Source organism: Amblyomma maculatum, chromosome 10, assembly GCF_055883805.1.
Source record: "Amblyomma maculatum isolate TAMU_Amacu chromosome 10, ASM5588380v1, whole genome shotgun sequence".
NCBI lineage: Eukaryota > Metazoa > Arthropoda > Arachnida > Ixodida > Ixodidae > Amblyomma > Amblyomma maculatum.
The window spans coordinates 90,014,486-90,040,432 of record NC_139353.1 but is presented as its reverse complement, the minus strand read 5'-3'; the positions used below and the strand labels follow the sequence as shown (position 1 = coordinate 90,040,432).

At 41.7% G+C, this 25,947-nt stretch overlaps 1 long non-coding RNA gene across 5 annotated transcripts; it reads left to right on the top strand.

Annotated features, from left to right (window-relative positions):
• The first annotated feature begins 16,762 nt into the window (after positions 1 to 16,762).
• On the top strand, positions 16,763 to 25,602 carry LOC146176987 (uncharacterized). Of its 5 annotated transcripts, none has more exons than XR_014701596.1 (3): positions 16,763 to 16,919; positions 19,888 to 19,994; positions 25,579 to 25,602. It is a non-coding gene; the product is annotated as an uncharacterized LOC146176987 (long non-coding RNA). The 5 variants fall into 5 exon arrangements; XR_014701593.1 differs by lacking the exon at positions 25,579 to 25,602 and adding an exon at positions 25,449 to 25,472; XR_014701594.1 differs by lacking the exon at positions 25,579 to 25,602 and adding an exon at positions 24,175 to 24,253.
• The last annotated feature ends 345 nt before the right edge of the window (positions 25,603 to 25,947 follow it).

Below are 25,947 nucleotides of genomic sequence, written 5' to 3'. Positions count from 1 at the left end.
TGGTGCCTTCACATGCCACTTTGTTAAGCGTGACGAGCTAAACTGTTCGAAATGAAGCTGCTTCCCGGGAACACAACATATTACACCTCGCCGTGGTTGGGAACTGCCAGAGTTACGGCGTAATGAACTGCGCCTGAACAGCCGGCGCGCCTGTTCACGAGGTGCGAAACTTATTGGCACCGGCCGACATGGTCAGCGTAAACTGTTCGAAATGCAGCGTAGTTAAGCAAAAAACGTTGCTCACCTTGCCGTCGTTTCCAACCGCTGTCGTTCTGCGCAGCAGTCCACGAGAGGTCTGTGCCGCACAAGCGCGGCGAGGCACGAGCACACAACCGCGCCCTTTGACAACTTCTTGTCGTCTGCTCCGGCGGGCTACCGCTGCAGCGAGTGCCGTCGCGCGCGCGTCCGCGCATGCGCACGTTGGTGCCGCCATCCATCAATCGGCGGCAGCGCAAAAAGTCGCGCGTCATTTCCAGGGGCCAGTTTTCGCCGAGTGACCGCTCTTTACCAATCTCTTTCTCTATGGCGACGCCACCAACTCATAATGGCTACGGCTAGCACTTCGATCCGCTTCGGCTGCCTCGTCTGGTTCGACTTGTTTCGGTTTCGGAAGTCGCCTTAATTTTGCTGCTCGCCGAATAGTGGCAAGCACGATGTCGGGCGTCTACGCGCTAACGCTGCATGTTTGTCGCGTATGCGCGCCTGTAGTTTGTACATTCAGAAATGTAGCAGTGCTAGCGAAAGACCACCGTGAGTTTCGCTTTTCTCTCGATGCTGGACAAACTAACTGCGTGCTTTGCTTGTCATGGACGTTAGGTTGAGCGCGGTCTGTGGTTCGGCGAATCGTTGCTTTGGCCCAAATTCATTGCCAAGTTCCTTGCGAAAACTCCTGTTCATAAACAGTTACAGTGGCAATTGTTTGTTTGTTAATATTGGAAGACTATACGGCGTTTTACAGATCAAGGGAGTTGTTTGGAAACAGAAGATGCTGAATTGTGCTCGCTCATAAAGAACAGTGGGCGAGCCCAATTCGGCTCGCCCGCTGTTCCTTTATGGGCGCCACATCTATGGCTGTCACTTCAAACTGGTCACCTGAGAGCGATCATTTCTTGTGTGATATGTGCCTCACTACATCAGTGTCTAATTCTGAAATGGTGACGAAATTTTTTAATGCCTGTAGCTTATAGCAAAAGCAAGGACAGTTGGGTGAAAGCCTGAATTCTCAGTCAGGAAAGATATGCGATATGCAGAAATAGCTTACCGGTCAAGCTTCAAGTGAAGGCAGTGTGGGGTGTTTGCATGCTCTTTACTTCAATTAAGAAACTGACCATAAAAATATTTCAACTTATCTCTGTGGCCTACAGCATACAGTAAAGAAGCTAAAGCAACCAAGCTGCTCTTTCCACGCAGCATAATGATTATGCACTGCTGGTGGAAACTGCACAACATATATTCGGGGAGTTACACGTACAGCTTTCCTCAATGCATGTCGCGTGACGCAGCCTACAGTGACACTGAAAAATATGCCATCTAAAAGACATTTCCTTGCAATATGATGATTCAGCATATATGTGCATAGTGTGCATAGCTTCAAAATGCAATACATACTGTTGGTATCACCTCTCATAAAGTACTGGAATTTGTGTATCTCTTCATTAGTCTAAGATCACCGATTCAATCCTTTCATTTTTTCTTTTTATTTGACAATGAGACGGACAACATTTGCAAGTGTCATTACGCAGCAGAAAGCTTCAATTCAAAGTAGTGCAGTTCAGCAAATGTTTGCTATAGTCTCAGGAAACTTAAAAATGGCGTATATAGGTGTAGATATGCAAGTCAAAACTCAAAAGGCTGTAGGAGCTGTTTTGCTCAGTCTATCCTTGTGCTGAAAAAGAGAGTCAGGCTGGTTGGTTATAATGAGTCGATTGAGTGAACAGTGCTCTAAAACAGTAAGGGAGATAAAGAAGCAGAATTGTCATCTTCTCTCCCATCCCATCTGTTAGTGCTGTTCAGTCATTTGAGAATTGTATTTCTGTGGTCATTACAAGTGAATATGAGCTCGTGAAGTTCAGTACTGGAGTTAACTTTCACATTTCTGCTATCACATTTACTTTTCCTTCTACAGATGAAACCCCAAGCCAGTTCTTCATACAAACTTGTGATGCCTGATGGTGGTAAAAGTGTGCAGTTATAGTGCGTTGCCTCCATTCATATGCAAAACACAATGTAAGGGAGATTTTGATCGCCAGTTTGACCGTCATGTACTTGGCAGGCAACACATCAATGTTGTGCACACAGCCTTTGTCGTGCATCTATGGCTGCGTCCAACTTTCAGAAACGAATGGTTGAAAGAGAAGCAAATGATGCTATTAGATCTAGTTGAAGTATCTCGCTTTTGACATTGTTTTACAGTGAGCTCGATATGTCGAGCTGTTGTTGCTCAGCATGCATGTTGTCATATAAAGATTTCTGCATAATGAAAGGAAGCAAGCACTTTTCTACTAATGTTGAAAATGTGCTGTAAGCCAAGACCAAAATTGTGAAATATGAAAAAGTGTACCTGTCGCAAATTATCATGAAGTAATCATTAGATGAAAGCTCTAACTTTGACCTCTTTCATATTGGAAGGATCTACACAGTCTCAACGACTAAATTTTTAGCATGCAAGCATGTACATGGCCACATAGTTTGCATGCTCTCTTAGAGCATCTGTTCACGCACTGGCTCCATGTGCTTCTACAAGCTCGCACAAATACGTTACCAGCTCATTCTCATTCAATCTTGCACAGTGGCTGTGCGTGCTTCTGTGAGCTCGCTCATGGGCTCATTCAAACTCACAAGAACTTGTACAATCTCTTGCGTTCCTGCACAGTGGCTCTACGTGCTCTCATAAATTCACGTTTAATCTCCCAAGAACTCATATATTCTTATACATTCTCATTCACTCTCACACTTTCTTGTACAGCTCACATACAGTTTTTTCAGTAGGGTTACAATGAGCAGCGCTATTTCCAAGTAGAATGGCGGAAACGAAGTGAAGGTTGCGGTACAGCACTCCAGTCAGTGGCAACAGAATGGCTGTGTATTGAGTCATTAAGCAAAATCCCTTTAGGGTAGGATTATCAGGACAGATATTTCACGAGTGAGTTAAGGCTTTGGGTGTTGTGAATGGCGGTAGCGGCAGGTAGCAGAACAAGGTCCATAGATATCGCGGAGCGGAATGTTAACCGCGATACCACACTGAGAGTAAATCATAAACATGGCAGCAAATCATACGCGCCAAGGAGCTCTAGCGTGTCAAGAGTGACGACAGACCAGAAATAGATGGGCAGTGGTGACTGGCGTGCTAATGCGAGAGAGAAAGTTACTCTGATCAGTATAAAAAGAATCAGGGTAATAGCCGCTAAATGATATAGCCTTTAATAAATTACGTTAATACAAAGCCTGTTCATGCTAGAGGAGGCGTAGGAGAGAGGCGGAAGTTTGGAACTCAATCCCTGCCCAGTCAAAAAAATTCAATGGGTCCAATTGGGAATTTCCCAATTGAAATGAATTGGTCAAAAACCAATTGTGTTTTCGCCACCCATTGGGCCTGACCATTTCATATGAATTGGTGCTCCCAATTGGGAATAATTGGTCACCCATGAAGACCAAATGGTTTCCCAATTGAGCTCAAATGGTATACCCATTGAGCCCAAATGGTTTGAACTCACATAGCTGAAGAAAAAAAAAAAAGAATGGAGATGCAATTTCAATGTTTTCTGTCTAGAAGTTATAGGGGAGCCGATTTTAGACAAGTGGAATGAAATTACTATTTTTTACAGAAATCATGGGAGACAAGCAAGCATTACACACATGGAACTAACACAGATTCAATGTATATATCCACAGGTTGCAGACTTATATACTCCATTCTTTGAACAGTGCTGCTGGGACCAGTGACACATATCTTTGTTATTCAGAGTTAACTTATTTAATTATGCCTGCAGTTACAGTGAACATGATATAATCAATAAGATTAAGTGGCATATACTTTTTATAAGAACTGAAATTTTTCACTCTTGTCTCTTTATACAGGTATGTATATCTGTGCACATCTCAGTCAAGGATGACTTGACTTTCCCAATTTGGAATGTTTGCTTAGGACCAATTAGAACCAATGGGAAGCCCAGTTGGAAGCCCAATTCGTTTCAAATGGTCGTCCCAATTGGGAGCGAGGGAATCCCAATTGGGATTGAAGTAACCCATTGGGCTTCCCATTAGCCCAATGGGTTTATTCAATCCCCCCGTTGGTTTCTTCAGTCCCAATTGGGACGCCCAATTGGTTTCTTCATTCCCAACTGGGAGTCATGAAACCAATGGGTGTCCCAATTGGGAGTGAAGAAACCAGTTGGGTTGGACAGCACCCATTGGACAAACCATTTGGCATTGGCAGAACCAATTCAATCTGACTGGTCTTCCCAATTGGACCCATTGATTTTTTTTGACTGGGTGACTTAGGGGGAACGTTAGAGAAGAATAGCAGCGTAGAGGCTGTCAGCGAAGTTGAAGTAATGTTTATTTATGTAGATCCGGGTGTTTAAGCCCTTGCACGCGCAGACCCTACAACAGGGGCTGCATTATTTTTAAGACAGCCATAGATTCGGTCGAGATTGGTTCTTCGTAACAACCCATTTTTAAAATCTTGGAAAGAGGCAAGAGAGATGAGAAAAGAATCTTTACGACGCTGGCCACTACGATGGTCAGCCGTTCAAACTCCACATTTCTTCGAAACGTCTTCAGGGCCTCAAAAGTCCAGCATAGCTGGATGACGTGGAGCCGAAGTAAAAGTTCCATTAGAAGAGAGGGATCGACATAGGTCTTCCGTGATGCTCGTAAAAATGATTTGCATTTTGTTCAGGCTTGCGGCTGTTCGCAGCGTTTAGTAGCCATAGGATAGATGCTAAAAGCCTTGCCCGTGCTCTGTGTCATTTTCGTGTTTGTCTTGTAGGCCTTTTTTTTACTAACGTTAGAGTTGCCGAGTAAATTGAAGGGGTCACTGAAGATTCGCTTCTAGGTTATGACGCGATAGCCACATATGAACCGCTTTGACGGAGCCGTATGACCGTCCCTGCTTGGTCTGAATGCAAGGAAGCTGGCGGGACGCATGCTGATATTAGCATGTTAGCGGCGGACTTAATGTGCCGGAAATTCCCGCGTGGGCGGCATATGTGTGAACCTTGAACCACACGTGATCGTCCTGTGAAGGCGCCTAGGAACATGTAAATTGCGAACTCTCACCTGCAGCGTGCCTCCGATGAGTCGGCGCGCGGTAGCTGACGTCGTGCCGTCCGTGTTTACCTTGTTTTGGTTGTGGTGTTTTCTTTTGGAAAGGGCCTAGTGCGCCGCGAACACAGCGTCCATGTTTTTGGTGCGAGAGAGTGCAATCATGGAACACTGTGCAGGAGTGCGCGGTGTGTTGACAATGAGAGCGAGCGCGTGAAGAAATGTGCAAAGGAGTGAGCGGTGCGTCACCACGGAGAGCGGAGGCTTGAAACCTGTGTGCGAACGTGCGTGTGCGAACCGAAGAAGTGTAATTGTAATCCAGTTGTTAATTGTTAATATACCCATTGCACTTTTTTGTACTTTGTGTGTCCAGTCTTTTCTTTCGCATCTCTTTGTTTTTCGTTCTAATGATAACAATCATAGCATTTGAAACGATAGTCCCTAATTGGGTGTTCCTGACAGAGTAACATCAGGCAGCCCTACGTTGACCCAGTGGGTTGGTCATGTCTGCGGCCTGCTACCGCCTGCCAGTGCCATATTAGTGAATGTTCTCTCATAATCCCAACGCCGGCGCCATAGTTTCGGTTAAGGGAGCCTTTAACTCTATCACGTTCATATACATGAAATTGCCAATACTCCACTCCGGCGTAGAGAGGAGGGATTGAAATTCACGGCTGCCTAGTGCTATGGAAACAAAAATGATACATGTAACATTTATGCAGGAGGTTTGACGAGTAGGAATGTCATTAAGTGCAATTTAGCAGAATTCTAGCGAAAATAGACAAGAATAAGAAGGTCTTGTAATACAAAGTCGGCATAACCGGATGTCTGTAAGGGTGACTAAAGGATTTAGTGAGAATAGTAGGCATTCAACCAGGCGCCAGAACTTAATGTGCGCTGATGAAATAATGAAATTGGCTTTGATCAAACAAAACTTGACTGGGTAATTTCGAAAATGAGAAAGGCTTTTGCCCTACAGTGGGTGTAGTCAGGCTGTTGATGATGATTATGATAACACGCCAGCTTGCCTACGTTGTTGCTGTCGTAGGGCAGGCTGGTTAGAGCTAAGGAAAGCTCAACATTCACAAGGCTATATCTGAGTCTCAGCTAGTGCAGTGGCTATCACATCCGTGACGATTAAGCCATTCGTCAAGTCTTTTCTGCCTCTACAAGGAAACATCCAACGCTGTCTAAATAACTGCAACCTAGCACACACTGTGATTATGGATGTGAATTGTAAGGTATGAATGAAGAGTTCTTTTGATCATACGTTGACAGCTTCGTTACCAGGTTTATGATATTGCAACGGGAAAAGGCGGGCAAGCGAGCGACTGCAGCGAGGCCCCAGCTGTCTAGGTTGCGGCGCTTATGCAAATTTATCAAGGAGCTCTAGCTGCGTCACCCGCATAGAAACAAGCTTTCCTAACCATGCTTATGCATTTCAACGCATTTTATCCGGCGTGGTGGCCCACAATGGACACCTTAAAACGGCGCCGAAGCGTATGTCTCATGTGCTCGCATTGTGCGCTAGAACACCACTACTTTCCCCCACCCCTCCCTGAAGGGTATGTGCCACATGTGGTTTGATAAAAGACAACAACACTGCTCTTGCTTGCGTCGAACTGCACCTCTGAATCTTTCCTGACCTTTGATCTTCTAATCTTATTTCTTAATTAACCCGTAACAACCTTCCTTAAGCCGATCCAACAATAGCGACGACGAAATCGAAGCCACAATCATCCATTAGATTGACTAAGGTAAATGCCAATGTGTTTGAGAAATCTGCTATTGGTCATCCTGAGTCAAAAATCCCGAATGCCATTAAAGGTTATTGACCCTACTCTTTGTTGAAGAACCATGTGCTGCACCTAAGTCAATATGATGAGCCTAACTAAGACAGCATCTGAGCATTGATGCTGTCGAAACAAGCCGCGGTGATAGGCCACAGATTTTGGCCTGCATGAACAAACTATTAGCCTTCAGTATAATGAAATAACTAAATAAAAAACGGTGACGCCAAATTATCATAGCTCATCGGACACCACAATTGGTTTCATACGTGGCCAGATTTTCTAAGATAAATTCGCAGTTCTGCACATAACTAATGAGACTAGCGACAGGATGGACATTCTGTACAAGCCCTGGCTCAGATCATAATTAGCCTGTCACATCGGCTTCTTCTTCGACATCCAACTCGCGACACGTTAACTGCCCTGCTGTTGAAAACAATGCTTTGTGCACAAGTTTTTGTACGTGCCCGGGACTCAATCTGCAACCGAGTTTCTTCAAATAGGTAATACCTACTAAAGGGAGGCACTTGGCTCTTCGCGCCGAGTAAGCTCTTCATTACCAAGCCAACAATCGACGCCTCCCATTTTTTGAGGACGCATGGTGACTCTCTTAGACGACTAGAAGACGAAGATTTCAAGTCGAATCGTAGCTCATTCTTTTCGATGTACTGACAAGCAAGCCGCGGTTACTTGTTTCAAAAGCTCCACATTTCGATAGCGCTACAAGACTGACCATATCAAAAATCTTGCACAGCGAGATATAAAATGCCCTCAAGAGAAACACACATTTAATAGAGGCCCATTTGTCTTCGTTATGTGTCAATGGAAAATTGTGCACTTGTAATAACATCGCCGCTGACTTTGTGCCAAGGACCTCCTCACCGGAGTTGCGTTATCAACTATCGCGAAGACAAGCCAATTACTTTGGCCGTTTCGTTTAAGCCGCTGTAGCTATGGAAGGAGATTATGAGTTTTTGAACATTGTTGAGAGAGAGGGTGCTGCGATCGGGGAAAGTTCTTGTCACTGCCGCAGCGCCTACCTTGTTAGCCAAGCTTCAGCGAATATTTCTGTGTGGAGCCGATTCCAGTTTGCTTGTAAGAAACTGGTTCATTTTATTAGTTATCTAGGATTGTGACATCAATGAATTAGCCTCTATATCATCTGTTAGTAGCCTTTTGAGAAACAAAACGCCAATATGTTCAAAAACACATTCTATGCTCCATCAGTAAGGAAGATCACGTTATTCTCGAGCCAGACGTGTGTTTTACACTCCTGAGGCGGCGAAAAGTGCTCTTGTCATTTTGTGAGATAGTTCTGTCGGAGATGCGTGCAGTTCTAGCTCCCAAGAACTAGAACAAAATGTGGTAGTTGACAGACCAGTCGTGCTTTATTCATTTAATTTGTCTTGCCCTTAAAGATAAGAAAGCACTGCATTAGCGTGGCGGGGCGCGGTGTACAAGTTAGTGTGTGCCAGAACAAAAGGAGGAAAAATAAAGCAACGCCGGCGGTTATCGCTCGTAAAAAACAGAGGTCTCCATTCAGGCTTACGACCCTCACACCTTAAACAGATGTTCCCTGACCACCTATTGAGTACTTCACTCTGAAAAAGAGCTGCCACTGGTGACACTTCACAGAGGCCGTTTCTACAAAATTTTACAGCGTACTTGGACAATGACATGCCATATGTGCATTCATATCAATCAATGGTCTCTGCACGGCAAAACGTTTGCATCCCCTATTACCTTTCCCATCGATTTTTCTGCAGTCGTCATCAGCATCATCAGGCGGACTATCCAACTGCAGCGCGAAGCCCCCCCCCCCCCCCCCATACTCCTCCAATGAACCCGGTTCTTTGCTAGCTGCATCCATTTGACCCCTGCGAACTTCTTAACCTCATCCGCCCACCTAAATTTCTGACGCCCCCTGCTACGCTTTCTTCCACTGGAATCCCATTTGTTTCCCTAAGCAACCATCGGGTATCCTCTGTACGCACTAAATGTCGTTCCCAAGCCCATTTCTTCTCGATTTCCACAAGCCTATTAATACCTGGAGTTGTTTCTCTGCACAACTCTGATTGGTTCCTATCTCTTACCGGTACACCTACTATTTTTGTTCCATAGCACTCTGCGTTGTCCTCAAGTTAAGCAAAGCCCTGCAATATATGGACACTATTCCTGCTTGCGTGAATAGTTTCGCGTATACTTGGATGATAATGCCGTCAATGGTGCAATGAAAAGTGAACACTTCCATGAAGGCACTGATATAATGAGTTGTCTGCAGGAGGCCGTTTCAAAAGCAAACCTAATGGTTTCTTTCCTGTACCCAGTCTTTCTCATTTAGGCCTATGGACTACACGCAAGTGTGCACAGCTCATGAAAGAAAAGTACAGAGAAATTTTGAAGCCCCTCCTCCTCAGAACAAGAACAAAATGCAGTTCTTCTCAGGAATATCTGAATCCCGCTGTTGTTTCACTGATGATCGTGCTGTAGTTACCGAGAGTATTCTTCGCTAGCTCGAGAGGAGAGTTAAATAGTGGTGCAAATTTGAAAACGTTCGGTTTTCTATAGACTACAGATGTTCATCACCTCGCTGATTGTACAGCATGTAGACCGAAGCAATCCATTTGTTGTGTGATGAGACGCATTGCCACGCTAGACATTATGTCGCCGAATATACGGCTGTAATTTGCACCGAGCAGAGGCCTGTTACACAAAGATACGGATCGCCAGATTGAATTCTTCTAACCTCATGCATTTTGCTTTGGTGCTTCATCCTGAGTACTTATAATAATTAAGTACAAGGTTCTTACCACGCTAGAACGAAAAATTAAATTACCTATGGACTGTCACCTGCAGCTGTCTGGCAAAGATGAGAGTCACGCTCACCGGCAGATATTCCAGGGTTCCAATACTTTTGACCTTGTCCTCACCAATACTCCTAACGCGGTAAGGTTGGTATCATACTTTGATAGCGATCATAACCTCTTGCAATTTGAAATTAAAATTCTCTCATCCTATCCAGGTGTCACAACAACAAAAAAATAAATCTGAGATTACAATAAAGGAAACAATGACGACCTTATTAAGGAGCTAGGCTTTTTCTGGGAACATAAGTTTCTTCCTTCGCTTTGCTCACGACCTGCTGAAGGCACTGGTTGCTTTTCAAGGATACAATTTCCGAATTAGAAAAAAGTACGTTCCCCCATTTCCATATCGTACAAGAAAAATAACCCGTGGTTTACTAAGTCTCTTCTAAAACTACGGAATGCAAAAGCGCTCTTATGAAAATACAAATGGCACGTCTAATCCATCTGCTAAATAAAAATGCAGTGAGTGTCCCAAACAATTCTAATCTTCAAATATGCCTCTAAAGATACATATTATTCCATCCACTTACCTTCCCTGCCTAAAACAAGGCCCTAAGAAATTCTGGAGAGCAATACCTCCTGATTGCAGCCCTAATATATTGTTACACGGCGATCATAGCACTCTTACCGACATAAAATGCTCATCCGCATTTAATAAATTGTTCTCATTCATATTCACGAAGGAAGATCATTCTAGCGTTCCTTTTGAGAAGAACTAGTTTACAGTTGTATGGAGCCCAAAAGTATCACCACCGAAGGCAGTGCTCAGCTCATTACAAATATTAAACCTTCAACGTCTTAAGGTACAGATAACATAAATGCAAAATGTTTGAAAAATATTCTTTTCAATGCTAGCAGATTTCTTCGTGAAATCTTCCAGCAGTCACTCTCTGCAAGGCAGCTACCAGCTTACTGGAAGATTACAAAGGCTACTCCAATTCATTAAACCGGATCTAGAAACTTGCCTGATAATTATCGTTCAATTTCACTAAATTGTATATGCTGCAAGCTACTTGAACATATAATTGCTTCTAACGTGTGCTGCTATTTGGAGTTTAATAACATTTTCTGCGTCACTCAGCACGGTTTTAGAAAACGTTTTTCATGTAAAAGGCAATGACTTGATTTTACTAAAGATCTGCATTTTAATATGGTTGCGAACCTTCAAACTGATTGATTGATTTTTCGAAAGCATTTGGTCGTGTAGCTGTCATCTGATATCTGAACTTTCTGCTCTACGATTAAATTCATGGACTTTATCATGGCTGCGCAACTTCTTGTCCCTTCGCCAACGATTCACAGTTGTCAACAACAATTCACCATCGCTTTCTCATGTCACATCAGGCGTACCACAAGGCAGGGTTCTCGGCCCCTTACTTTTTTTAATCTGTATCAATGATTCGCATCGTAACTTGTCATCGAGCATCAGACGCTTTGCACATGACTGCAGTTTGTACCGCCCCATCGTTACTCCAGATGACCACCTCGCACTTCACAGGGACCTTCACATGAATACACAATAGCCCAACAAGTGGCAGATGAGTCTAAATATATCTGTGTCAAATAATTTCATTCAGCAGTAAGCCGCATATTACTTGCTTTCATTACCAACTTAACAACACTACTATTAGCCATGCCTTAACATAGAAATACCTATGCTCTCATATTTCAGCAAACCTAAACTGGTCTTCTCACATTACAGCCGTCTGTGCTAAGGCTTCTAAAACACTAGGATATCTACGATATCTAGGAATCTACGAAAATCACCTTCTAACATCCGAACATTGGCCTACCTGAACCTTTTGAGCCCGCAACTCGAGTTCGCGCCTTCTGTTTGGAGCCGTCATTACCAGTACTTAACAAGCATGATTGAAGTTATTCAGAATCATGATGCAAGATTGATATCCAGAAATTATGACCGCAGCGCAAGCATAACAGAAATAAAACGTGACCTTAACCTTGAATCATTATGAACTCGCCGTTTAGTCTCTCTTCTTTGCTTACTTCATAATATGTCTACTGTACCCTCCCGTGTCCCCTTCGACTCACTACTCCTTCACCAATATCTCGGCAATGGCATAAACAACTTAGTTTCACGCGAGTCAGGGGTACCACCCGGGCATTCAATTCATCTGCGCTGTCTCGCGCGATATATCCCTTTGGAACGATCTTCGTGGCTTTATCGTCTCTATAGCTAAACGCGACAAATTTCGTGACTCGTTGTTCAGCCATTCCTCACCATGAAACTAATATTAACAGTACACGTGTTTATCGCTGATTCGGTTAAATTCTCACGCTGTATTTTTCTGATTCTTGTGCAGTTTGCCATTTTGATTTACGTTTCCACGCTGTGTTTTATAACATATTTTTAGGTTGAATTTGCTACTTTTTCATTCCTGTGCTGTATGTTCGCATTTTAAGTTTCGTTTTATTCACCGTATTTTGGACTGTTTTTGAGCTTTCATTTGCTTTCAATGCCTCTGAATTTTGTTGGCATCTAAAATTCAGGTTTATTCCATTTCTAAATCAATATGTATACATTTGTCGCCAATCTTACTCAATCCTCCTAACTGGGTCCTGTAAAGTGTTTTGAATTTATAAATAAATAAATACGTAATGCTTTCTACAAGATTATGCATCTTAGCAAAGGAAGCGCGGAGACTAGCGACCCTATATGACGTACATTGAGTAAAATTATGAAAATAAGATCGATTGATCTCAACCATTGCATTAATATGCTAGGAACTGATGTTATTTAATTAGTTCACTCGATAGAAGCTGCTAATATTACTGACTGGAGAGATATGCACTCAAGAGTAACATTCATAAATTAACAGCATAGCATATATTTAACTGCGGTCAGTGGTAATGAAGTAGGTGTTGCGTCGCTATGAGTTTTGTATTTATATTTGATATTTATATTTTATATGTAAGAAGGGCTACGTACTGTAAAGCAAATATACGAATGTTATCTGCGGTGTCTGTGAATTGATAGTGAGTGAACATTCTACCAGCTTGGCACTAACACGGTGATTGATGCTATAAAAAGAATTTGTTGGTACGCAATATATTTTCGGCAGTCGATTATTGTTTATTACGCATGTGCCTAAAATTAGTGTTTTCTATAGAGATAGCTTTTTACCTTCATTGAGGCTCAATTTTGGAATCACATTGGAGCCAAACGCTTCGTAATAGAAGCTAATAAATGAATTGAACTATAGGATCTAGAATGAGCTGTTGAAGGAATTGAAACTGAATACATTACCTATGTGCAGGGATAAATAAAGGAAAAAAATGTTTATCAAGGGGTAGGAACTCGACAAAACCGGAATACCAATAAACTGAAAACCAGGTAGAGACAAGTACTCTCAAAAAACCCAGTCGAAAAAAACTACAGAACTGTGTCAAAAATACGACAAAATATCCTGTAGTTCTGTCGTAACCGTCAAATTTTTTTGTAGTCCTGTAGTTTTTCTGTGGTATATTTCTGTTGTCTGTAGTTGTGTAGCACTTTTCTGTTGTAACTACAGAAATTTCTGATGTTACGACAAAATGTTCTGTTGTCACAACAGGTTTCTCGTCAAAAACCGCACAGAAATTCTGTCGTAACATTAGAAAATTTTCTGTAGTTTTTTTCCGACTGGGAAGCTTCTATCAAAACTAGTTGATTCTATTAAGCGCACATGATGTCTTCTTTATCCATATGGTGCGTTGTGTGTCTTGCAGCGCCATAAAAGCGCTTCATTCGGTTGTTAAATCCATGGCTTTTAAAATGTACGAATATTCAAAAAATGCTTTCAAACGTGACTAGCTCACTTCTCAAGTTCTGAGAGCCTACAGAATAATGTGGCCGGTGGGAATGTGCAGCATCCCATCTAGAGGACGGATTGATGTTCCACGCTGTAGTATTGTCTCGTGACCTTTTTTTCGTGCCGCATTTTATAGAAGTAGTTTCCCCGCGTGCCAATAACAGGTGCGCTTAAGTTATATCGCTCATGTGCAATCACGTGCCTGCAGCATGCAGTTTCATTTTCGCCTCGAGCGATGTGAAGATATTTTCTGAGACCGCAGCACGTGATTTTCTTTTCTGAAGGCGTTTTTTCTAGTATATATTTTAACTGATTCTATGAACTGAGTGCAATTCGCCCGCGAAAGAAAAGTTTAGAGCAGTGAAATTCATAATAATTTTGCACTGAGGCGGGAATAAGCGTCGCTATGAGTTCTGTATTTATATTTGATATCGGGTTTTTTAGAATATCCCTCATGCCCGAACAATTTGCTGTCCTAATGGTATGAATAGCTTACGAGGAATGTCCAGGAGGTTTCGCGCGCAAGCAAATTCCCGACCACATTCCTTCAACTAGCATAGCATTCTACGTACTTGTTGACTTTTGCCGGCAGCTATGCTTGAGTTTTTGCACTCTGATTAAGCTTACGGCTTGCATAAACATAATTCTCTCTTGAGGACTTTTAATATAACAAACGTATAATGAATTTGGTTTTTTTTTTCGGGAATTGCCATTTACCACAGGAAATTCGTGAAACGTGGCAGCCATTGTCAGGGAGCGTAACTCCTGGGTGGTGCGTCTGTATATAATTTACAATAACTGCGCTTCTCTATATATCTTCACATAATTATAGCAGCATCACGCAAATAATGAAATGGAAACAGTAAAGTTTGAAATAAGATTGTGCTTTGCGTACTGTGGCATCCGAAAAGACTCACAAATCTGCAGCAGTGACCGCAGCAAGCCTGCTCGGCGGCCACTGAAGAAAAAATCTCCACCGCTCGATTGGATCGAACCATCGAGTTAAAACGCCAAAGGCAAATACGATAATCTAAAGCAATGTGAAATAATTGAGTCTGTAGCTGGGACCACTCATGAAAATAACCTTACTTCCTAAGACAAAATTTGAGCTGTTGAATTTTTCGGTAAATTAAGGCAGGGAACTCAAGCAGAAAATTATTTATGTCAGTTAAAGAAAACGTTTTATTTTCCAAACATATTCCATACCAACTAGTTCCTCTTCCGCGAGTGACCGATACTGGCCTTTCCTTTCGTCTAAACCTGGCTTTAATTAAGTTTTTATTGAGGCGAAACGAATAGGCGTCGGTGTGCTGTGCGATGCCAGTGCACGTTCAAGATTTCCAGGTGGTCGAAATTACTATTAAGCCCTCCCCTACGGCACCCCTTTTACTCTTTCCTCTTTCACTCCCATCTTCCTCTATTCCTTTATTGCGCACTAAGGTGTGCACAGAACATGGGTGACCGACATTGGGCCTTTCCTTTTCTATGAACCGATTATTATTGTTATTGGCTCTAATTTATTACCTAGATAGATGGATTTATTGAAAGGAAAAGCAGAGAGATTGGCCGGAATAATTCAAATCTGGCCGGCTACTCTGCACTAGGGAAGGGGAAGGGGAGAAGAAAGAAGGTCATGATGGGTGACGATGTGGGAGACGGCATATATGAAATATATATACAGGCGCAGTAGCTTGCCTCACAAGCGCAACTCAAGCCCGCTGGCAACAAACTCTTCCCTGATGGGGCGTCATGATGGGATGTCATGAAAGCAGCGAACATGGCTGAGCTGGCACGAGCTCGAAATGTGGGCACCTACATGAGAACAGAGTATCAGACAGGTGCTGAATCGTCATGTACATTTTCATCCCAAATCAGACAGGCTACCCCAACGCCACGCAGGCCGTTTGGGATGGCTCGGTTAAAGCGGGTTTCTATAAATAATTTTGGATGTTTTCACATATGATGAATTAGGACTGTATATAGTGGGATGTGTGATAAATTAAGAAAAATAAGGAGTTTGTGATTACGCGAGTTGCAATGTATACTTCATAGATCGGTATACACAATAAAGCTTTGGATGAAACCAACTAACCCTAAATTGTCATGCACTTCTTAGCAGCAACTAAGCGTTCTCTATGTTTTAAGCAATGTTTGCATTTTTTTGCTACGAAGTGCATTTAACGAAAAGCATAGATAAATATCTCCACATTTTTTTTCTGCGGACGAACATAATCAAAACCATATAATGAAGATGAAAATAGCGTGTTTCTTTTTTTTTCCAAACACAGCAATCGTTACTCCACGTAATCATATAGAAAGCGCGAAAGTGACCACTGACTCATGTGATATAACGCTCTTGGCAAACGAGCGCGTGATGGCTGTTCCTGATTTTAGTCGGTAGTTGTCTTGTTCTACAAAAAAGTATATGATATTACCGATCTTTGTTAAGATACATATTGGTATGCAGAAAGCCAACAATGCGTTCGAAATGCCTAACTTGTGAGGACTGCGTGCCAGGTCATGCTTCAGTTCCATGAATCACAGCCCGACAGCAGCAGACAAATGGGTATTTGCACTGGAAGCTATGAACATTCATGAAATACTCGAGAGATCAAGCTCGTATAGAGCTGCACAGCTGTGCCATCTTGAAGATTGAGAAGAGTGGTGGGCATGTGCTCTATATTATCTGCTGCTATCGATTAAAATATCTTTTTGCTTTCACGAAGCAACGCTAAAGTATTGCCAACACATGGTAACCTTCAGAAACACAATCCTTAGTATACTGAGAGCATTTCCTTAAAGGCCAATGCCCCCATTTCGACAAGGCGCAGCTTTTTTACGGTCGTTACACTTTCTTGAGACTTCAAACGGAATTTATAGAAAAGGTTGTCTGTACTGGTAGCATTTCCGTCTGCCTACGCTACTAAAATCTACTTTAGGTTCCGGAGCTTAGGCTTCATTTCAGGAAATTTTCTGATGTCATACCTTCAAATAATGACGATCACGTGCTGGACTAATGGCTTCAAGATAGATGATTTATCGTTCATTGCATTCAAATCAGTCTCTAGAATAAAAAAGTGAACGGAGCTTTTAATTCTAAGACGACATTCAATCCGATACGTTTTAAACACAGGTTCTCTCATGCATGGGACAACGCAAACTTAGTACCCAAGATTCTGCCCAATAAGGTAAGTTTATATTGAACAGAAAACCTCCCGCAACGCCTTCTGTAGATCTATATGCGCCTACATCGGTTCAATTGGTTTTCGACTGGTACCAGTACTGTACAGTTCACCCGATCGGGAATGTTTAACTGCCACTTATAACCTTGCTTGATTAAAAATATGCTATATGGTCAAACATGCTATATAATAGGTTGCCACTCAAGATGTTCAAGGTTCATCAAGATGATACTGCCTCTATGAAACACAATTGAATTATGGGATGTATAGAGGGTTGTTGCCGCCTCCACAGTCTTTTGGATATGTAATGTTTTGTTGAAACGTGTTTGTTACATCGGGCAGAGGAGTTTCTTGTTGTGATAAGGAAGTTATCTTAAGACCATTATACAGGGTAGAAAAAAATTGCACAGATAAAACGCTGCTGAACAGAGTGCGGAGGGAAAGCTTTGCCTGCGGGCGACCGAGCATCGCATCGAACACAACCGGCGTTCCATCGAAGGCATCAAAGTTCACCGGCGTTTTAGGTAGTAGTGGTAAAGGCGTTTACTGAATCTAGTTATGGGGGACACTTAAGCTCCGCCTTTAAGGGTATGACGCGATAGCGTAGGCTAGCTCAAATATGAAGCCCCGCTTTAACCAAGTCGAATGAGCGTGCCTTAGTGGTCTACAGGGGTAACGTGAATACTAGGGTCCTGGCAGGCTGATAGTGACATAACCATCCCACATGAAACGAGAGACCCAAGTTGGTAGCTCCAGCCGCGGTGCCATGGTGCCACGCCGACGGCTTGAAAACCTATAGTAGTGTCGCTTTCGCTACAAAAATTGCGAGTCCGTTTAAAGCGCTGAGAAGGACACATATTAAGCCTCCTACCGGCAGCATCTTTTTTCACCAAGAAAAACCCGACGTAAAAGCATGTCAACAATTCTCACTTCTGTGCACGAAAACAAGCGAATTGACTTTTATTACGAAGAAAGTATTCGCAGGCATGGTTAAAAACAACTATATTGAAGTTTTGCATGTATAAAGGTGATTTATACAGCTTTTTGGGACGTCGTATACTGCTGATTGTCGGCATTACGATTAAATTATGTTGTCCCTTGCAGACGGTCTTGTTAAACTGAAGGAATGTGTACAAATATCTGCTCTGAAAAATAAACCTGTTTTTAGGTAACCATAATTTGGCTCATTATGTAAAGCACAATGATGAGTACTGTCGAACAAATGCAGGTTTAAAATTTTTCTTTCGACTCCAATTAAACTTTGTCATCTAACCGGCTGTAGCGGCTGAGTGCAGTAGTTGTGCTATTTGTTGTCAAGTGGACAACATTTGACAATAATTCAGTGATTGCTATTCGCTGGAAATGGAAAGCTCCTAAAGTTTTCTGCGGGCTGTGTGTGTGAAATCGGTTGTGTCTGGGATTAGCAGTGGTGGCAAAGACAAGGTGCTTTCGGGAGCTCGGGACTGAATGAGACAGGGATTCGATGAAAATATATTTATATGTCGCGCGGGTAGAAATGGTACCATATTAAGTATATCGTTCTGGTAGCAAGTAGCATTTGTAGAACTGTGGCTGATATGGAAATGGTGACAGTTGTCAGAGCATAAAGTGCGATGGTAAAAAGCAATCATTTAGTTCGTCAAAAACGGTGTTGAACTGGTACAGACGTCGTGTCCTCTTCGTTAAGAATTGAGGTGTCGCGGCCCGATAGCTGTATGACAAAGTCGATTACAGAGGCTATAATGGTTATTTCGCTTACTAGAACAATCTATTGATAGCAGCTGATATAGACGCATTGATAAGAAACATTGTTCAAGACAGGCCAGTGGGTCTAGAAAAAAGGGATTTGAGTGAAAGCGGCGGCGTGTTTAAGAGCGGAATTGTAAATATGAAACATCAGTTATTATTGAGGGCGGCCCGCGGGATCCTTTCCGGAGGATGAACAAAACAAACGAAGGACGAGCAATGACAATGGCAAAAGCCGATGACACAAGTACGCGCGGAATGTGCGAAGGGCGCAGGAGTTCGACGTGCAATCAACCTCGACCTTTGTAAGAACCTGCCGCCATACTTCTCGACAATTAAGAGGCAGGGGTTCAAAACTAACAAGCATAACAAATTTTTACCCTTTCATAAGGCAAACATTCTTTAAGGTTTGTACTGCTTTCCATACCTCGACAAAAAGACCAAAACGTTTTCTTTCAATGCTCCCTTTTTTTCTGTGCGCTCCCATATATACTGCTAGTGCGATGTTGTACATTGCTGTAGTGCCGGTTAGATGCGCTCGTCACCATCAACATCATGTAGCAATCTACTCTATTAAGTGGTCGTAGGCACCGTCAGTGAAAACTCACGGGAAGTTGGTTGGGTTATATCATGAATAAAAGCTCGCATGCAGATATGAAGGAAGAGACGAGCAAGAGCGCTACTGTATCTGCTCAATGCTCGTCTTTGGGCTTGTACAGTGTTTCAGAACTATGAACGCACTAAACCTAGTGCCTCCGTCTGGTGCGGTCAGACGTACGGGGCGACCTCGACTCCCCTCCGTCAGCTTTCTTGTCTACGGCAGGTGCTAAACCGTCATATATATCACTGCATTGATAGCATCGGTCAGCGCCATTTGGAGCTTCTAATGAGTTTTGTTACAAGAGTTTCCTAATTGCATCTTTTTATTTATATTAAGGCAAAATTTTTGCTTCCATTCTAAACGATATTCGTTTACACTACACTTACATATCTTTCAGCGCGCCCTGTCAACAATTCATCAGTCTACTGGCTCACAATTTAATTTCATGCAGAAGTGACCACCTATTCATTGTCCCAAAGAACACTGCTCCTTAATCTTGGTCAATTTGTACATATTTTATATTATATTCGATGTTGCCTGACTAGAGATAATAAACCAAGTATATTGTATATGTGCGCTAGTCAAATCGGAAGGAATATAATCAAACAATCTCTACCGGCTTTTCAGGTCACCTCCTCCATCTTGCAATGCGAACAAAGAGTCTGATGCTCATTTTGCTGCTTCTTCGACTCAGTTTGGCGCAGCTAACATTTTATCAGAGTAAAGCATTAAATGTAAGTAAATTTATAGCTTCCAAGATTGTTTTCAAAGCCATGAGTCATATTCCTTTTTATGAAGGTTCAGGCATTGGGTTCACATTTAATGTATTTTCGGATTAAGCCACACTCCTTTTAAAAGATCTTTCATGTATCCTGACCGCTAGTCACCTCTTAGAAACTGCCGACTTCTGGTAGGCTAAAATAAATTACATATCGGGAGCTTTCTTCTCTACCGTAAATTGATAAATAAATTGCTCTTGATTAATATATATCTCAACACTGGGTGAAATGAGCACGCAGCTTACGCTCGGATAATTTCAAGCCTCCCGTAACACGCGGTGTTTGTGATTCAAAAGAAAGGCCGGTAAGATTTATATGACACGAACGACAGGCGTGTGAGGCGACGAACGCCTGAGTGTTGAATTATGTCACTGACAAAAGGCTAGTGTTGCAAGAGCAGCGTAGCATCCTCTCGATGACCTTCAAGGAACTGTAAAAACAAATAGGGACGTAGTCTGCCTAATGATAATTAATTATTAGTATAGTGTGCTAAGGTGAACTTTTGCATGAACACATCAATTACTGACGCCTACGTGCACGGCTATCTGATCGCTTCATAACTGCCTATATCTTTCAAAATTTTAATTTCACAATACATGAATAAGTCATAAAACAATAAATATCTTATCTCATTTGTAACTGCAGTGGACTTCCTGCATGACCTATTTTAATATATATTATTTATTTATTTATCTATTTTTAGTATAAGCCTCTTTAACAGGCTCATATAAAAGGGGCCAAAATCACCATTTTACAAAATATTACAACACCTAATAAAAAAGTGATACAGAAAAACGGAATAACAAGGAACATTGAATTAATTTATTCCTATTAAACTAACATTTACACAACAGTTATATCTCGTGTATCATTAGATAGCTTATGTAGAGAATAATTTCATTGGTGAATGTCCGCTCGTAATATTGAAGGCGAATAAAATTTGAGCTTTACGCTTAAGCTTCTGTATAATGCTTTTTGTCAACTCACGTCGAGCAACATTCTATTGATTAGTTTTAGGTATAGATAATTACTATTATTCTTTCTACTTTGTGTCTATCTTTCCCCTAAATAGATTACATTAATCAATTATGTGATTACCTAAGTAAAAAATAAAAAAAGACATAAATTACAATACCCAATGCTTTCTTGGCCTTGCCAGTTGTTGGCTTATTTCCTTCATGTATTATAACGAGCACCATCATTTCCTCTTCATTTATCTGCTTGTAGCCTACGGGGGTCTCGGGTCTGGCCGTCTTGAAGCCATAGGTAGCGTAAGAGAGTTCTAGCACAGCTTTCGCCCTCGCTCTTGATCACGTTCTATGTGACGCTGGCGGTAACACAGAACGTTCCACGTCCACCGCTATGGTTGAGGGTGGCGCTGTGAACACTCTCAAGGTTCGTATACAGACAACAATAATACCCAAGAAAGTAGCAGGGGGGACAACGGCCGCTGTAGCTCAGTTGAAACAGCACCGGACGCGATATTTGGAGGTCGTGGGTTCGGTTCCCACCAACAGCACGCTGTTTTTCCTTCTACTTTGTGTTTATTTATCTTTCCCCTAAACAGATTACATCACTAATTTATGTAATTACCGAAGTAAAAATAAAAAAAGGCAAATTACAATCCCCAATGCTTTCCTTGGCCTCGCCGACGGTTGGCTTCTTTCGTTCAAGCGGTTATGGTGACACACAAGCCTCAACAGTGAAGTATGTGTAATCCGAGATTAGCCCCGTATTGTCACAAGTATTAAATGTATCCATTTCAACTGGCATTTTTCCAGACCAGCCTAAAATAGCTACAACGCTAAATGAGCGAAATGAGCTCACAAATTACAAACTGATTTCAGTCTTGCGGGTTTTTTTCAAAGGTATACGAAAATGTTATAATAATTCGTTTGACTGCATTCTTCAAAATCACAAGACAATCTCGCCATTTAAATTCGGGTTTCCAGAAAACAAGACAACCGAAGAGGCCGTGCTCAACTTAAAATCATTCATTATAAAAATATTGAAACAAAAATGTATATACTGGGAATCTTTATTGACTTCAGAAACGTCTTCGATTCAGTTGACCAGAAAACTTTGCTTTATAAGCTCCACAGGAATAGAATTCGAAGCGTTTCATCAAACCTATTTAAAAGCTATTTCTCATGCATATACTAGTTCGTAAACCTCAATGAAGAGCACTCGAAAAATCTAGAAATAAAACTTGCACTACCCCAAGGTTCCATACTAGGTGCCACACTTGTTTTGTATATAAATGATATTCTTCAGATTCAACACACCTCAAATAACCGTCTTTACTGGGGAAACTAGTATATTTTACACGGGCAAATATGCGCAGTGGATCAGAAAGGAGGCAAATCTTTACCTATCCCAACTGTCTACCTGGCTCGAGGACAATAGTTTGCAGCTAAGCACGCGCAAAACAAAGTCCATTCTATTCAAGACAGGTAACAAAGTTGCTAAATAAAACATTACACTTACATACAGATTGAATAATATTAATCAGGTGTCTACACAAATAGTTTATGTGTCTGGTTTAACGAAGATTTATCCTGGACTGTGCATATTATTCACCTTCTAACCGATCTTTCCGGTGCCATGGGTTGTATGAGCCGTATAACTCCTCTTATTCCTCTATGGCTTAAACAAACTTTACACAACACAATATTTTGCTCTCCTCTACTTTATGGGATGTTAGTGTGGGGTACGACCAAGGATATTATAGCAGCTGCTTGTACTGCAGAAGCGCCATTCTACGTCTTATTGAGAACTATAAAGGTAACATCAGTGATTTGCCAACCCAGTCACTTTTCCTAAAATATAATTTATTACCAGACAACAAGGTATAATATTTTGACATGCAAATCGCCCATAAAAGAAAGCTGTACTCTTAGCATACAGAAATACCTCCACAATATAGCTTTCGAACCCTTTCACGTAAAATCTAAGCAAGTCAGAACCAATCATGGGAAACAGAATCTTGAATATCAAGCAGTCAAATTAATAAACCTTCATGAACACAGCATCGAGCTTACGTTACTATTTAATTGACTCAAAGAAGCATATAAAGCCTTCCTAAACACCACAGAATATATTTATTGAATATAGGTACACCCATCAGAATGCAAATTATCAGTTTTTCGCTTCATGATTTTTGTTTTGCAGTTTATGCTTTCATGTCCTCCCTGTCCTGTTACTGTGCATTGTTTGCTTCGCATATTAACTACTGTAGCTTAGTATGGGCTACGACTACAAAAAGGTAGATGGTAAAGATACTTATGCTTCAAAAAAGGATCGTGCGACGTATTGCTAACTTAGAATACCTGTGTCCCACGCGAAATGCATTCATAGGCTACAATAAAATTCGGGCTGAATGCTTCTATCCGTATCGTCTTCACTGGTCGTTCTACTTTTCCTGCTCAGCTTTCCAAATGTTTTTACCAATCTAGAATCCTTAAAAAGAAGCCATGGCGCACTACCCACACGTAGTGATGAAGTATGGTTCCTACCAACATTTCGAAACAGCTACAAACATCATTCATTGCAGCATAACAGGCCGTTTATTCCGAGTAAGCATAAATGCGCGCCTAGTTATGACGTTAAATAACTGAGAATGTATTTTCTTGGAAAGGGCTTAATGAGTAGAGGTATTTACTTTTTATACACGCTTGTTTTCTGAGGGCTTTTCTTTCAACATGTATCTGCTTTTGCTTTTATGTTAATCAATTTACTTCCTTGCTTAGTTGGTATATAGATGTGCATTTTGTACTTATCTACTACCCATATCCCAAACAGTTTTGAAATGTCTACGTTTATATAATAATTTTCTGGTATTTGATATGTTGTATAATACATGATACCATGACTGCCTTGTACAGGAGGTCATGGGCCTAGTCAAGCTGACAAGCCAGCTTTTAGCGCTTGGCCCCTTTCCAAGATGTATTGTTCCTGAGAATTGAATTGAAGAAAGGAAAAAAAAAAACACTGTTGCATATTTTCATTGTATTTTGTTTTGTTTTTCTCCTCTCTGTGCTGGGGCATATTTTCTTATGTGTTTTTTCCCTTCCTGTATTGTTAATCAGAACTCCCTTTGTATGCATCTGAACATGTTTCCTGTTGCGAGCTGCAGATGGGAGACTAGACCTTGTCAAGTCGCACGCCTTTTCCCTTGTCTTCCACTTTCAATTGAAAAAAAAAAATAAACTGAACTGAACCAATATCCCTGGATGGTCTTAGAAATTTCTTGCGAAATCTCATTGCCCTGAGCGGGCTTTGAAACACACTTCTTTGTTATTTATGTTATGGAACCTCTTACGGCATCTCATGATCCCCGCTGGGGCGAACGCGGGTCTGTTCACCGCCAGCGTCTCAAGACGTATTACGACCCTGGCATCTTGCTTAGGCCGTAATACGCCAGGGCAGATCCTCCTTTCCAGCGGGTAATTGTGAAGATAAAATATACACAATGCAGGTTTTATTCAATGGCATTGATATTGTGGCACGCGTTCGCCCTATCATCTTCGGCAGCGATGCTCCCACAGGCCACACATCAAGCCTCTATGATTAAGGGCTTAACCATCTCCATATCTCAGGCTTAGGGAGGCCCCACATAATTGCTGAATGCTCCTGTAAAGCGGCACTTCTACTCGAACATAGCTACAGCAGCGAGGGAGCCTGCAGGCCCTTGAATATGATTACCACAGTGCTCTTCTGTGTAATCATGCATCCTCAGGAAACTTTGGTTCCTTGTTTTCTGCCGATTCTTAATTAGAGTTTAGGTGCGCAGTGGTGGCTCATTCGGGATAATTTGACCTGGACAAGTTCCCTGTGACGACCATCTCGGAGATTGTCTTGTACTAGTATACTAGTATACTAGTATAAAATGTAATGGTGCTAGGAAACTCAGTCATCACTTTCTTTGAGTTTTCTTAGTCACCATGACAAGGTTTCGCACGCACGTATGCAAAGATTAAGCCTATTGCTGGCCCAGTGACATCAGGTTTGTAAGAGCTCAAAGTGCATTTGTGGTTATATTTACTTCTAAGGCTCGAAAATTCAAACCGCTGTGGGCTATTTATATAGTATCGCACAATGAATGATCCGTATCATCAGGGGGTTATAGTTTGCCTAAATGGCATGCTTTGTTTTAGGTCGGTGTCTCCGCTTGGCCAGGTGGAGCGGTACGGTCAAGAAAGGGGCTGGGTCAGGATAGTCTGCCTTAAGGATGCAGTTCATAAAGCCGGAGTCGTATTTCCACCTCCAAAATTGTTTTCGTATGCTGCCGGTTTATGCGAAGCTCCTGGATAATGAGAGCTCTTAAACGATCTGTGTCCGCGTGATAGCAAAGCAAAGATATACAATATAAATAATTTGTTAGCTTTTATGCCTTCCTTTATATTTCAGTGTGATTGCCAACAGTCAACACCGGATTAATTTGTTGCTTCCTGGTTAGAACCTGCACGCGTATATTTTCTAAATGCCTGAACTGTATTGAGGTCATTGAGTAAAAAACAATTACGTTGTTACTTTGCAGGACATCCTCAAGAAAGGTAAGCTACGTTTGTTTTATTTTCTCAAAACCAAGTTGCATGCGTTTTTAATTCATTTATATCCTAAAACAATAATTCTTAATCCTGGTTTCATATTTTTCAACGTGTACCTGATATTTGTGACAAGGGTAAGGTGTTCAGCAATCCTTTTATTCTGTATAAAGCCTGATCAGCGCTGTAGAAAAGTGCCAATTCTAAGAATTTACGCGCTCTTAATATCCGGATGCGCTTTTCTGCATTCCGCTTAAAGATCACAATGTCACAAGGAACAATACCGTGAATCAGCTATAACCTTGAAGAGTAAAATTGACCACTCCTTTTTTAATAAATAGGCTTTGTTCCACCGATGTCCA